The sequence below is a fragment of the Orcinus orca genome, chromosome 11, assembly GCF_937001465.1.
Source record: "Orcinus orca chromosome 11, mOrcOrc1.1, whole genome shotgun sequence".
Lineage (NCBI taxonomy): Eukaryota > Metazoa > Chordata > Mammalia > Artiodactyla > Delphinidae > Orcinus > Orcinus orca.
This window is the reverse complement of record NC_064569.1, coordinates 65,440,440-65,456,748: the sequence shown is the minus strand read 5'-3', so window position 1 is coordinate 65,456,748 and position 16,309 is coordinate 65,440,440. Positions and strand designations below refer to the sequence as shown.

General features: G+C 38.3%; 1 protein-coding gene across 6 annotated transcripts in view; it reads right to left on the bottom strand.

The window, feature by feature from the left end:
• Positions 1–16,309, bottom strand: part of ACSS3 (acyl-CoA synthetase short chain family member 3) — a 144,468-nt gene that overhangs the window by 126,320 nt on the left and 1,839 nt on the right. The gene's annotated exons all lie outside the window — the stretch shown is intronic.

The following is a 16,309-nucleotide window of genomic DNA, read 5'->3' as shown; positions in this document are numbered from 1 at the left end:
AGAGAGATGTCCTATACAAGCTCTTATTAAAGTGGAAGGATACAATCAATCATTTTAGAAGGTCTAAAAAGAACTTTTTCTTCCCATTGAGCCTTGTAAATTATTCTGAGATTGTTTCTACAAAGACTATGTAATTGAGGGAGATACACAGGGAGCATCAATTTTGTTTGTTTTATTGCTTAAAATAAAACGATCTGAAGCAAATGTGACACAATGTTAAGAGTTTACAATGCACAATGTTAAGAGTTTACAACGCCCAATGTTCAGGTTCCACTAAATTATTACCTTTATTTATTCTCTAAATGTTTCGTAAGGAAAAAGACTGTGGAGTCTTATTCACAATGTTTCTTAATATTTTTGGAGAAATATTTTGACAATATACATCAGAAAGTGTATAATTTCTCTTTGACCCAGAAATCTTCTAAGAATTCATCAGCAAGAAGGAAGGAAAGAAAGAAACAGAGAGAAACAGATGGACAGTCAGACACAGGGACAGAGAAATCTTTGGAACGTGACGTCCAAAAAAGCAAGTATTTCTGCAAGTAAAGAGAAACCACCCAAAAATCAACAGGAAGGGATTGTGAAATAAATAATCTTACATTCACCCAATATGTTTAAATATTCTGCATACACTAAAAATCATGAAACAGAAGAATAGAGGAATGGAAACATCACAACTTATTCCAAGTGGGAAAATGAGTTATCAAACAATATGAACAGTATAATTCTATTTTTCTGTAAGAACAAAAATAGAGACCCAGAGAGTCAAACAGACTGACAGACAGAGATAATAGATTTTTAAAAGGCACAACACATACACATACAAAAATATGTGTGTACAAAAACTGGTGGTGAATCTGAATAAGGTTTGCAGTCTAACTAACTATCGTACAAATGTCAGTTTTGGTTTTGATAATGTACTGTAGTCATGTAAGATGTTACCATTGGGGAAAGCTGAGTGATGGGTACAAATGACCTCTTTCTACTATTTTTGCAACTTCTTATGAGTCTACAATAATTCCAAAATAAAAATTTAAAAAGAAAATAAAAGACTGAAGGGAAATATACCGACTATACCAAGATATATACTAAGAATTATTTACATATTGAACTATAATTGATACTCCACCTATTTTGGCTTTCCTGAGTTCATCTAATTAAAACTTAAAGTAATACTGCACCTTTGTGGGGGAAAAGCATAAACCTAAATTTCAATCAGAATTACTTTTGAGGGCTTCCCTGGTGGCGCTAGTGGTTGAGAGTCTGCCTGCCGATGCAGGGGACACGGGTTCGTGCCCCGGTCCGGGAAGATCCCGCATGCCGCGGAGCGGCTGGGCCCGTGAGCCATGGCCGCTGAGCCTGCGCGTCCGGAGCCTGTGCTCCGCAACGGGAGAGGCCACAACAGTGAGAGGCCCGTGTACAGCAAAAAAAAAAAAAAAAAAAAAAAAAAAAAAGAATTACTTTTGAATAACAAATGTCAATGAAAAGTAATTCAAAACTTAGATCTCAAACCTAGGCTTTATGATTATAAAACCGCTGCTCCTTTACTTAAGCCAGATTATATCCCCTCCAATTTCCCACCTTCACTCTCACCAAAACAACTTTACACATAGACAGAAACTAAATCCAACTTAACTAACCAGATACCACTAAGTGTAAGTTAAAACATTAAGAAAAGTAACCTACTGTACAGCACAGGGAACTCTACTCAGTGCTTTGTGGTGACCTAAATGGGAAGGAAATTCAAAAAAGAGGGGATATATATATACGTATAGCTGATTCTGATTCACTTTGCTGTACAGTAGAAATTAACACAACACTGTAAAGCAGCTATACTCCAATAAAAACTAATAAAAAAAGAAAAGTAGACAGTTTTTTTGTCTTTTTTCCCTAGTTTTATCATCAAAAAATCTAAGAACAAGGTCACAAACTACATCTTTGCTCTATCCTTGCCAATTCTCCCACTATCCACATATCATATCATAGATAAAACGTTTTCCACTCACATTTCGATAATTTGAAACTTGGACACAGTGCAGCCTGCTCAATTATCCAAGAGTTCACTATCCAGCTGGTGCTAACCAAGCCCATCATGTCTCTTTATTCTCTTTTTTGTTACTTGTCTTTTCTTCACCTTCCTGTGTGTTAGCCCCTCTAGCAGAAAATGAGAGGCTGCACAAAGGGATAAAATTAAAATTGGTTGACTCTTTTATCTATTAAAGGATTCATTGGTTACAAAATGACCACTGTTCATCAAAATGTGAGCCTGAGTGTTCTAGTTACTCACACCTCAACAGTCAAAGGTAATTCAGAGTAGATTGTAAAATAAAAGCAAATTTTATTACCCATATTTTCAGAAAATAATAACTAGATATCACTCATGATTACTCTCCTTTTATTAAACAGGAAAATGAAAGCTATCTCATTACAAGCAAAAACACTTTTTTTCTTTGATGTATGAAATCATACCTCAAAGTTATACTCTACCTGGACTCTCATTCAGCACCTGGAATAGTGCCTGGCATGTAGGAGGCAATTCAAGCATTTGATGAGTGAACAAGAGAAAGAATGAGAGAATAAATGAAGGAACAATTGAGTTAGGAATGGATAAGTTCTAGAGCCAAAAAACTCCACTTTTAACAGGTCAGCAAACGTGTGTGTGTGTGTGTGTGTGTGTGTCTGTGTGTGGGCATCTGACTTGCTTTTAAATCTGTTAACACCAGTAGTATGAGGATAAAACAGGATTAACTGGAGAGGAAATATGACACAATGAGAAGCTGATACACTCTAAAGTCTAACAGATTTGGTTTTTCATCCAAGATCTGCCACCTGCATTCTAAGTGAACATGAGCTAGTTACTGAACTTTCCCTAAATTCTTCTTTAAGAACGTATTCTCTTGAGAAGTTAAAAAAACTATGGTAAGGAGTATTACTGGTGCTATTCTTACTGTGATAATATATTTTGTATTGTGTAACACTTCAACACACACTCACAAACACTCACATATGTGCATGCACACACACTCATACAAGTACACATGTACAGAGTAAAAGCATCTTTTAGGATTTAAGAGATTTTGATTTGAGTATTATCATTTCCATCAAATACAATATTTGAAATAACTAGATATTTAATAAGAAAAAGAGGGCTTCCCTGGTGGCGCAGTGGTTGAGAGTCCGCTTGCCATTGCAGGGGACACGGGTTCGTGCCCCGGTCCGGGAGGATCCCACATGCCGCGGAGCGGCTGGGCCTGTGGGCCATGGCCGCTGAGCCTGCGCGTCCGGAGCCTGTGCTCCGCAACGGGAGAGGCCACGACAGTGAGAGGCCCGCGTACCGCCAAAAAAAAAAAAAAAAAAAAAAAGAAAAAGAAAATCTTCCTAATTAAGAATTTTTTCTCATGGACATATATACACTAACAAACGTAAGGTAGATAGCTAGTGGGAAGCAGCCGCATGGCACAGGGATATCGGCTCGGTGCTTTGTGACCGCCTGGAGGGGTGGGATAGGGAGGGTGGGAGGGAGGGAGACACAAGAGGGAAGAGATATGGTAACACATGTATATGTATAACTGATTCACTTTGTTATAAAGCAGAAACTAACACACCATTGTAAAGCAATTATACCCCAATAAAGATGTTAAAAAAATTTTTTTCTAATTATAAATTTTAAAATTAATCCTTTTATAAATTAAACTAAGGAAAGGAAATTTCATTAAGTTGGATCTTAGGCTGTAAGATCTAAGGCTGTAACAACAAATTACATTTCAAACAGTTCTTGAAATATTCAGGTGAAATGAGATGTTTAGAGTAGATATATGTTGAAGATCTTGAGCAGTCAGAACTCAACATTTTAAAATAATAATAAAATCAGTTTTGCATTTTCCTAAAATTCAAGCTTTTATCAGATTAAGATCAGCTTTTATTCCCAACAATGTAAATATTAACATTTTTATCATTTGTGGCAATACCATAAATGTATCCTAGAGAAATAATATTTTTATGTTATCTCATAGCTGTCACTTTTTTTCTTTCTTTCGTTTTGTTTTTTAAATGGAGGTATAATCCATATATAACATTATATTAATTTCAGTATATAACATAATGATTCGATATTTGAGTACACGGTATACAAATTTTTTTTCTTTTCTTTTCTTATGATGAGGACTTTTAAAATTTACTCTCTTAGCAACTTTCAAGTATGCAATTCAGCGTTATTAACTGTAGTCACCACGCTGCCCATTATATTCCAGGACTTATTCATCTTGCAACTGGAGGTCTGTACCTTTTGACCACATTCACTCATTTCACCTACCCCCAACCCCCTCCCCTTTGGCAACCACCAGTCTGTTCTCTGCATCTATGAGCTTAGTTTTTGTTTTGTTTTGTTATTTGTTTTGGTTTTTAGAATCCACATGTAAGTGAAATCATATAATATTTGTCTTTTATTACTTTTAACCAGTGGGCTTTCTTTGTTAAATAAAATTTGGTTTATCTGGTTAAGATATTTACTAAAAAAAAAAAAAAAGACTAAAATATGATAATCTGGTAACATGATACTGATACAACTCTTAAATCTGAAATTCTTGGAACCTGATATGTGCCGAGACAACTTTCCCAGTCCATACTCACATGGGAACTTGGTCTGTACCATATAAGTAAAGTATTTCCCTCCTTGCAGTATGTGTGTCTTTGGCTTGAGGCCTCGATAAATATGTTGAAGAGAAGCAAAAGGAGCCAACTGCCTCATAGTAAAACTTAGACCCATGAAGACAAGAAAATTTCAGACCCTCTGATGCCTAGGTAGAAAGAAGATTCATGGATCATTTTGGGTCTTGGTGGGATGGATGATTCAGGTAATATCTACCTGTAATTTATATAAGAACCTAGATTTAGAAGATGGATTAAGAAGGTTAATCTCTATGTGGTGAAGTTTTAAAATCAGTCTGATGGATATATACACGGTTATGTGCACTCTACTGCAGAGATAACAACAAAGGTGACTGAGATCTGACCCCTGCCCTTCTATCACCTAGTTGTGATTTTTTTAATTACTGGTAAGAGAAAAGTATCAGTGGAGTATGAGCTTATATAGTGGGTGTATAGTGACTAAATGGAGATGGGAATTGAGCATTCTTTGCCAAACTAGCTTAAAGGGAAATAAGATTCAAGGTGATGGGCTTTTTAGGAAAGAACCATTTGTCAAGAAGACATGTGCAAGTTGACTCTGGGAAAACAGTGAAGATTTACATTCCACTAAAATGAGAGGAGAGTGGAAGACACATAGAAACCTAGGAGACAAATGGGAGAAAGGAAGTTGCATCTCTGATTAAATTTTTTTAAAAATTTTAACATTGTTTTCATTCCTTTGTACTTTCTAGGTACAGTCATATGACAGCCAGACAGAAGAAGTTAAAGAGTGTAGTCACAACTCATTACCAAAATTAGGTTTTTACCATGTGACCCAATGGGTGTGAAAAATTAAGTCTACCGCTATATTACAAGTCACTTAATCTCTCTGTCCTTTAGTTTACACAGTCATAAAAATGCATTATAACTAAACCTATCTCACAAGGCGTCAGAAGGATTCAAAAAATACATACAGTCTTAGCATAGCATCTGACCCAGAGCAAGTGCCCCATAATTAGTGATGGCTGTTGTATTGCCATGGGTGTTATTACTGTTGTTATTATTATCATTATTGAGAGACATGCCTCAGTTTTAAAGAAAGGAATGAATAGCTCAGTCATGAGCTAGAGAATAATCACATGTGAGTTTCCTTCTCAATCTATTACAGACTCTCCAAATATTATTGTGTTTCACCCCCTAAACATTCAAAGGAAAATTTAACATTTTTAGATCATTTGTTCCCCAAAGTTTTGCAACACCTATGGTATAACAACAGGTAAGTGAGACAGTCCACAACTCATGGTCCTTGTACTGGATTTCAAAAATAAGATATTCATATTAGAACCAAGAGAGACAGATGCAATATGATTCCTAAAAAAACTCATCTCTGCACTTAACATACGCCATTTATCAAGGCCTGTCCACCTGCACTAGGATCAAGATGAAAAGCAATGAAAGCAAAACAGCAAAGAATACTATACTTGAATGCATTAAAAAAGTAATCAAAATCAACAACTTCCATAATTACAAACATACAACAAGTCCTAGTATTTTCTTTTACTGAGAAGTTGAAGGAAAGGAAAATTTTCAAATATTCATAATTATATGAATTAATTAGGCTACTTATTACCATGTTCTCATAAAAATAATGTTAAAGCATACTACAAGCAATGAGTAATGTGGTCATTATAGATTTTCCTTAAGCCAGAAAACCCACACAGCATTTTTAAGAGAAGGGCTTAATATTGTTTTCTACTGTCCAGGCAACATTTCTAAAGTAGGTAACAATTAATATAAAGCCCCTCTCCCACCACTTTTGGGACTGTTGTACACATTTTAAATATTTTATATTAAAAAAACAGTTTATTTTTTCAAAGAACATCAATCTATTATTCCAGATATAATAGGGATATTTTCCAAATGTTTCTGACATGTAGATCCAGATTTTTTTTTTTTTTTTTTTTGCGTTACACGGGCCTCTCACTGTTGTGGCCTCTTCCACTGCGGAGCACAGGCTCCGGACACGCAGGCTCAGCGGCCATGGCTCACGGGCCTAGCCGCTCCGCGGCATGTGGGATCTTCCCGAACCAGGGCACGAACCCATGTCCCCTGCATCGGCAGGCGGACTCTCAACCACTGCGCCACCAGGGAAGCCCGATCCAGATTTTTTTAATTACTTTTAGTGGTTTCAGTGGAGAAGGGGTAAGAAAAGAAAAAAAAAAAAACTAAACTAAAATTAACTAAGACAATTATTATAGAAACAATATAATGTAGTATATATTTAGATAGAGTACAGACACTAAATTCAGACTGCCTGGGTTCAAATCCTAGATCTGCTATTTACTAGTTTTATATGTTTAGGCAAGTTTCTTAAACTCTCTGTATCTCCATTTCCATACCCACTAAACGAGAATAAAAGGTACCCTACGTCACAGGGTTGTTAGAAATATTAAATAAATTCAAACACTTAAATAAATTTAAGTACTTAGTATTGTACCTGGCTCATAGCATGGATACCATAAAGCTTAGCTGTTCTCACTATATGCTGGACACTCACTATTTATGTACATGAGCAAACTTACTCATTCTAACAGTCCTAGAAGTAATTATTATAGATTATATATATATTGTTGATTCCACAATCAATAAAGATAGGCCGGATTACACACAGTAACAACGGCAAACTCTCAACTTGAAAAAACGTTTACTTCTCACTCATGCAACTTTACTCAGGCTTCAAGTGGACTCCCGGAAGCATTGTTATCTATGCATTTTTGCTCAGCAATCCAGGCTACAGGTGCTTCCACGATGGATCTGACAGACCAGAGGGGACTAAGGATTGAAGCACTGGCCACTAAATGTTTCACCAGGAAGTGACACGCCTCAGTCTGGTTGCATTAGCCAAAGCTAATCACATAACCACGCCTGGGTGGGGAAATCCAATCCTCCTGTGTGCTCAAAAGTAGAGAACAGACATTGCTGAACAATAATACCCATCACAGTCCCCATTTTATAATTATTTGGGACAATGTACTGTTCAAAGAGTGGGGCCTAAGTTTTAACCCAGATCAGTTTGTTTTTCTCCATTAATAATGATCCTCGGGGCTTCCCTGGTGGCGCAGTGGTTGAGAGTCCACCTGCCGATGCAGGGGATGCAGGTTCGTGCCCTGGTACGGGAGGATCCCACATGCCGCGGAGCGCCTGGGCCCGTGCGCCATGGCCGCTAAGCCTGAGCGTCCGGAGCCTGTGCTCCACAACGGAAGAGGCCACAACAGTGAGAGGCCCGCGTACCGCCAAAAAAAATAAAATAAAATAATGATCCTCAATAGTTTTTTTCTCCTACCCACCTAGATAGCTTATCGCAGGGGTCCCTAACCCCCAGGCCAAGGACCAGTAGCGGTCCACTGCCTGTTGGGAACCGGGCCACAGAGCAGGAGGTGAGCAGTGGGCTAGTGAGCTCAGCCTCATCTGCCGCTCCCCGCCGCTCCCCATTGCTTGCGTTACCGCCTGAACCATCCCCCCACAGCCCTCACCGTCCGTGGAAAAACTGTCTTCCACAAAACTGGTCCCTGGTGCCAGAAGGTTGGGGACCGCTGGCTTATCGTACAAATTCCCATTAGTAACAGTGACAAACTTCATTCGGCCTTGATTAAGCAGGGAGAGTTGGGAAGAAGGCAATGTCAGGGCATTTGTGGTTTAGAAAAGCGCTAAATTCTCAACTGAGAATTGATGAAACTCTACGAAAACTTTAAAGAAGTGTGGAGAGAAAGCAAAGTGAGATTAGTGCAAAAGTAGATTTTTCTAAGCTCCGTTGCATTTGCCTATGGTTATTTTAGCAAACAGTCAATAATAATGATTTTATGTCCCTTTGACTACTAAATTTTTTTACCACTTTATTGTACTAATTTTTTTTGCACAAATATCTATATTGATCATGTCTACAGCAGATACTGAGTATTCTTTCTTTTCCCTTAATCTTCCCAAATTTCTTTTACTTAACTGATGTCTCTTGGGAGACATCTTAAAAATTATACTTGGGAAATGTTGTTATTCTAACATCAAAACCTAAGGAGAACATATTCCTATTGTCCAGAGTTATCTCTTAAATCAAAGACCTACAGACTTCAGATGCGTTTCTTCCACTGAGAGCAACTTATATGTTAAATCAGTAAAATTCACTACTTACCTACAAGTTATAAATCAAACGCTATCCAAACAATGTATTTGAAAAACCTGTTTTCAGCTATTCTAAGATTTTCAATTGGACTATTTCATACTGGAAACTCTTAAACTTCAATTTTCCTAGATAGTATAAGAATAATACTTCTCCTTTCTATGCACTGTCGCTTACCTCATTTGGCCATAATATCAGCAAAAGTTTATATAATTCATACTTTTTACAAGTTCTCTAACCACATGGTTTAAATAATTTCTACATTCAGATGTGCTTCCTAAAACTGTAATTTAAAGAAGTTATTACACTCATATATATTATCACAAAGATTCATTAGCCTTCCACACATTTCTCTCACAAATGTCACACCACAATGGAAAGCAATGATCTCCCTCATGGAGTTGCTGCTTAAGCAGAAATGCTTTAAAAAAAAAGAAGAAGAAGAAGAAGAAAGAAAAGGAAAAGAAGAAGCAGGAGGAGAAGGAGAAACAAATAATTTCAACCACTGGATTTTTTTTTCTCAACTAACAGTATATAGCATGAACAAAGGAAAAGTAAGCCACCTTCCAGGAGGCGATAAGAGTTTGGACTTTCTCCCACACTTGGTCACAGCTGATTGAATTTCCATTGTTCATTGATTGTGCCATTTGTCAGGCAATCCATCCTTGCTTATGTAATCATAGCATTCCAGTAGTTCACTCTGTTCTGTCCTGAACGTTCAGCAGCATGACAGAGAAAATTACACACAGAACAGCACCAAGCCGCTGACCTTTAGAATATAAAATAAGGCCGATCTTTTGAAATTGGTCTTTGTTGATGAGGTTATCTGAGGGACAGTATTTCTAACAGGCCATTTTTCATGCTGACCAGATAACTTCATAAAATATTTTTTATTTATAAAAAATGATAATTTAAATTTTAAATATACCTGTACTGTGCACAATATTATGAATAAATACATTTCATTTAGAGTTTGTTAAAAGGGGACACATTTTTCATCTCTAGGTAAAACTCTCACCTTCAAACCAGAATTAAGTATAATTTTAATAATACCTGATAAATACGAAGGAAATCTTACAGGAAAGAAAGAAAGAGAGAGAGAGAGATTGAATTTCTGAAACAGCTTAACGTGGCTGACTAATTGTTTGCCAAAAATCAAAATTCAGTAGAGGAATTAAATTACTTTCTGGTTATATAAAATCCGCATTATATTTTCCTTATTTGTTTTCTTTTGAAAGAATGTCAAACTCAGAAAAGTTGCAAGTACAAGATAAAGAACTTCCTTCCCTCTGAACCACTTATTGACATGATGTCTGAAACCCCAGAATAATTTAACAAATCAACAAATCTTAGTTCTTTCACCTTTTTTAACTGTCTCCTTATCTTCTCTGTCAAACTTACAATCAAATGCTTAGATATCTAGCTCACTAGAATCTCTGCAATATACAACAAGAACATATAGATCTGCTGAGTAGCTTTTTACTCCATCTTTTAGACTTTTCCATTTTGTTTCTTCCATGAACTTGTGGTATCTAAAGAAAAAAAAAGAAAGAAAGAAACCACACAAAGTTCAACCTGTAAAAACACGGAGTCCTGTTGATGGGGAACAGGTTTCAAAATAAGCAAAATTCCCTTGATTCCTATTTCACAGGTTTCTTCACTTCTGCCTTTAAACAAAGGATTCTCCTAAAGGGGGAGGAGGGGAAAGTAAAGATAGTGAGGAAACTATTTTTCTGGTAACCCAGACACCTCCACATGCTATCATCTTGTCTCCCCTTCCTGTCACTGTCAACCATCTCCATGGACTCTTTTTCCCTACCATTAGTTCACCCTGTAATGCAGGATTCTGGCTTTGGCTTTCATCTCTCCATTGACATCGCATTATTAAGTCACTGAGGAGGGCTTCCCTGGTGGCGCAGTGGTTGAGAGTCCGCCTGCCGATGCGGGAGACACGGGTTCGTGCCCCGGTCCGGGAAGATCCCACGTGCCGCGGAGCGGCTGGGCCTGTGAGCCATGGCCGCTGAGCCTGCGCATCCGGAGCCTGTGCTCCGCAACGGGAGAGGCCACAACGGTGAGAGGCCCGCGTACCGCAAAAAAAAAAAAAAAAAAAGTCACTGAGGATCCCTGAGTCAAAACTGCTGTCTTTCAATCCTCAATAACCTCAAAACATCTCTGGAGCCCTTTACCGCTATTGATTTGCCCTATTTTTATCTCTTCTCTCCCTCTTACTCCATGGCACAAAAACATCCTGCTGTTCCTTCTCCTACTTCTTTGAACAAGTCTCATTCACTCTCATAGGTTTTTTTATTTCCCCTTCCACTTGTCTTCCAAGTTCAGTTTTTAGTATTTTTTTTCTTTCTCTCTCTCCCTCTCCTCTTTCTCCCTCTAAATTGCTCTCTCTCTCTCTCCCCACTTGGCATTCACCAAGCTTCAGCTCTCACCTCTTTACAAATTTCAGTCAAATCTATAATTCTACAAGTCCTCGCCAAGTTTTCAACTCATTATTTTTAATTTCACAATCAATTCCTCCACTTGGATATCTGAGTCAAATTGTCACGTTCACCATAACTTCTTTACTTCCCTACACCTCACTGCCAGGAAGTCACTATGTCTAATTTAGCTTGGAACAGCAGTCACTCAGTTCCGGCCAAGTGTTGCAATGCAGGAATGCTGACTCACTGCTGACAGATATTCTGCTTTTTTTTTTTTAAGAGAAGCCCCCAAAAACTGAATCATTAAAGGAAATTTAGATTTTAGATGAAATCTTCCAATGTTTAAATACTGACAACTACTTTAAAAAGCAAACAAACAAAAAGCACCTGGGTCACACAAAACCTATCTGCAGGATTACAATCAGGTTGTGACTTACAGCCTAAGAAGTGAAGGCAAATGCCTTAGCTTCTATTCCAAGCCTTCCAAAACCATCCTGAAACTACCTTCTGAATTCGAGTACCAGTAACTCAAAATAAGCACGAGAAGCCAACTGGTCTACTGTTCATTCTATCCTACAAGTGTATTTGGTTCTTTCTCACTGCTATCCCTCTGTCATGTTTGTTCTGCACACAGAAGTGTTTTTCTTTCTAAGTCCTACTTTAAGATTGAGTTTAAATGCTATCATTTCCCTGAAAACTTCCTGGACCATATTAGCTTATCTATTCCAAAGACATTAGTACCTAGGACTGTGTGTCAGGCACAGTCCTAGACGTTTTACATGCTCCCCACCACCAGTATAATCCTAAGAAATTGATACTATCATCATTCTTATTTTATTCTTACTCAATAAGGATAATGAAGCCTGTCCAAAGCAAGCGGCGGACCTGGGGTTGAACACAAACATTTCTTGTTCCAGTGCAGAAAGAAGAGTAGTAAATTCAAGTTTTGATCATCTACTATGTGACATGTGTTTTGTGCCAGGAAATTTTTAAATGCTTAACGAGACTCACCAGACCATTTACAATATGGCTCTCTTCTTCTTCTATTATTTCTTGATAATTTCCCTGCCTCATTAGCCTTCTTTCAGTTTCTAGAATTTACTGAGCTACTTCACACCTCACAGACTTTGCATGTGGTGTTTTCTTTGTCTGCAATGTTCCTCTCTCCTTCTGATTCTAATCTCTACTCATTGTGATCTCAGTTTAACCATCATTTCTTCAAGACCCCTACCATGATCCTTCCAGAAAAGATTATTTTAAATCCCCCTATTATTTCATAGCATCTACTGCAACTCTAAATAAATAGGTTTGTGATAATTTAATGTATGTCTCCCCTACCGCTGTGTAGTGAGTTTCTCCACTATCTCTTTCATCATTTTCTCTGTACTATACACACAGTGAGTGAATGATTGGTGTCTTTATCACTTATGAGCCATTTTAAGACCTAGAGGGATTAAACAACCTTTATCTCATAGCTAGTAAGAAACTGAGATCTTGCATGTTAACCTAAACAATTTCCATCATAGAGATGTTAACCAAGCAGAAATCATTTTCTAATAATCTGCATTTAGTCAGAGACTTTTCCTTTTCAGGTTATAGTCATTGTTAATGCATATTAAATTCTAAACCAAACAGTATGTGAGAGTCTGATCATTGAATATTGTTTAAATAAATAGAAAATGTTATTTAAAAAAAACAGAATTGCAACGCTTCCAAAGAAAGGGATAAGGGATGACGCAGACTGAAGAGTTAACCACAATGCACGCAAAAGTGAATTGCCTAATTTTTCAGAGTGGCAGCTGGATTTCATTTTCAGGAAAGGCAGCAGGATGTCTAATTCATCAGGAGAAAATAACCAAAACATCCATTCTGTTGTTCCAGGATTAGAGAAATTACTAGGAGTTCTAATTGCTTCACCTTATATTGCAGTTCTCTACTGAAGTCTCTATAATAGAGAATTTAGTCCCCCCAAAGCTAGGTGTCAACAATGTGAATTAACCAACAAACTGTGAGGAAAGGTGGTTCTTCACATGTTCCTAAAGCACCTACATGTAATTTGTCTTTCAAAGATCTCAGCGATTACAGTCCCAGAAATGTATTTTACAGGGCTATTGCCTACAATAGAAAGTCCCTAGTATATCACCCTTAAAGATTTCTATTCCATGCTCGCACTACTGCATTCGTAAAGTACTATTGGGTAGTGTACGCCATTATGAAAGCTAATATGCATTACTATTTATGCATTGGGGCTTTTGGTAGGCCTGTAGATTCGGAGGGGCGTTTACTTTCATGAAAAATGAACAGACAAGCTTATAATGAGGAAAGAGAATCCCTCTTGCCTCTTGGAAGCCAAAGGGCATCAGAGATCTTGACTACACCTATGCCAGCTCCACCTAGAAGAGAACAATTAGCTGTAGCGACCCCTCCTCATTTTACTTAAGAACTTGGCAGTCAACATCTCCCTTCCCCCATCCCAGCTTCAAAAACAAGTAAGCAAAGCACCTTCACATCAAATTGTGCCTGCATCCACTTACCACCTCCCAAGACATACAGAATCAAAAATCATCAGGTCTATGTATCCTGTTATCTGACTATCACTTTTCAAACTCATATGTCTGTTCTGTCCTAGAATCTATGGACATAAATTAAAAAAAAAAAAAAAGACACTTGTCCTGCCCTTGAGTTTTCCTTTGCAGAAAAATGTTAACCAATGAGAAATATCTGCAAATAGGATTCAGATTGAAACCACATATTGAATGAAGTTTCAGATTAGATGTATGGTCTGCTGTGTCTACTTGCCTCCCCAACTCTGCTCTGCCAACCAAACTCCTTAGTAAGACGGAATCACACTGCTAAAATAAATACAGACTCAAAGACTTATCTGTTATTCACTTTGATCTGTTGGGCTGCTATAAAACAGGTACAGCCACGTGATTCCAAGAGTACAAAGACAGAATTCAGATACAATATTGTCAAATATCAGTGATCTACAATGTACTGAATTTTTGAAAATACCTACAAGGACCCTTTGACAAAAATCCTCATTAAAAAAGGAACATTTTGGGGTTTCCCTGGTGGCTCAGTGGTTGAGAGTCCGCCTGCCGATGCACGGGACACGGGTTCGTGCCCCGGTCCGGGAGGATCCCACATGCCGCGGAGCGGCTGGGCCCGTGAGCCATGGCCGCTGAGCCTGCGCGTCTGGAGCCTCTGCTCCACAGCAGGAGAGGCCACAACGGTGAGAGGCCCGCGTACCGCAAAAAAAAAAAAGGAACATTTTAGACATACACATTTTTTAAATTAATTTATTTGTTTTTATTTTGGGCTGTGTTGGGTCTTTGTCACTGCATGCGGGCTTTCTCTAGTTGCAGCAAGAGGGGGGCCACTCCGTGCTGCTGTGCGTGGGCTTCTCACTGCTGTGGCCTCTCCCATCGTGGAGCACAGGCTCCAGGCACACGGACCCCAGCAGTTGTGGCACGCAGCCTCAGTAGCTGTGGCTCACGGGCTCTCTACAGCACAGGCTCAGTAGTTGTGGCACACGGGGCCCAGTTGCTCCGTGGCATGTGGTATCCCCCCAGACCAGGGCCCAAACCCACGTCCCCCTCATTGGCAGGCAGACTCCCAACCACTGCACCACCAGGGAAGCCTGCATATAATTTTTTAAAATTTAGGCAAGCAACCAGAAATTAAAAAGAGAAAGAAACATCAGAGAGAAAATCTCCAGATCTTAAATGTCTATCTGATGGACACTTTGATTTCCACATTCTCTGCACTCCCTTGAGCCCTCACCAACTTCAACTAATCCTCTAGAAACCTGTCCTTTCCTTTCCATTGCCACCATTGGCAATGGTCTGACCATTGCCTTAGGTCTAGCCCTCATTGGTTTTTACTTGGAATATCCCAGTGACTTCTTAATTGGGTTCTCTGCACACAGTTTTATGCGAAGGATGCTCATGTAAATAATCTCAGTTCCATACTTTATGACATATATACGGACACAGAACTTTTTGAGAACACATTCTTAGGCGAGACAATAATTCTGTGTTTTGATCTGAGAAACACTAGGATTTCCTGTTCTTAAATAATTGTGGTATGAAAGTACAAAGACAACTATTCTTCCTCTAACATTTATAGGGTCTACTTCATTAAGACTTGGTCTTAACCCTTTAATAAATTAATCTTCTTACTAGTTCTACATTTATATACGAGAAAACTGAAGCACAGAGACATTAAGCAACTTGCCTATGAACACACAGCCAGTAACTGTAAGGGCCAGAACTCAAACTCAAAATTCCAGCACCAGATACCATGCTGCTGACCATCATGACTCCTACCCTTACCGCTTTGCCGCATGCATACCGAGTGCTTGGGCCACTGTCCAGCACATAAGAGAGGATCTGAAAAATCCTCTGAAACACTACTAAAAAAATTGACTGGATGGGGAAATATGCTCAGATTCTAAAGATAAAACCACCTAAACAGCTCCAAATAATCGACAGAGGAAAGATCATGGTGGTGACAGAGAACAGTCTCTGGTCAAGATGTCTTTCTCCATTTCAGGTTCCTACTTTCAACAAGAAGGCATTTGTCACCATCATCAAAAAATCTACAAACAATAAATGCTGGAGAGGGTGTGGAGAAAAGGGAACCCTCTTGCACTGTTGGTGGAAATGTAAATTGATACAGCCACTATGGAGAACAGTATGGAGGTTCCTTAAAAAACTAAAAACAGAACTACCAGGTGACCCAGCAATCCCACTACTGGGCATATACCCTGAGAAAACCATAATTCAAAAAGAGTCATGTACCACAACGTTCATTGCATCTCTATTTACAATAGCCTGGACATGGAAGCAACCTAAGTGTCCATTGACAGATGAATGGATAAAGAAGATGTGGCACATATATACAATGGAATATTACTCAGCCATAAAAAGAAATGAAATTGAGTTATTTGTAGTGAGGTGCATGGACCTAGAGTCTGTCATACAGAATGAAGTAAGTCAGAAAGAGAAAAACAAATACCGTATGCTAACATATATATATGGAATCTAAAAAAAAAAAACAAAAAAACAAAATG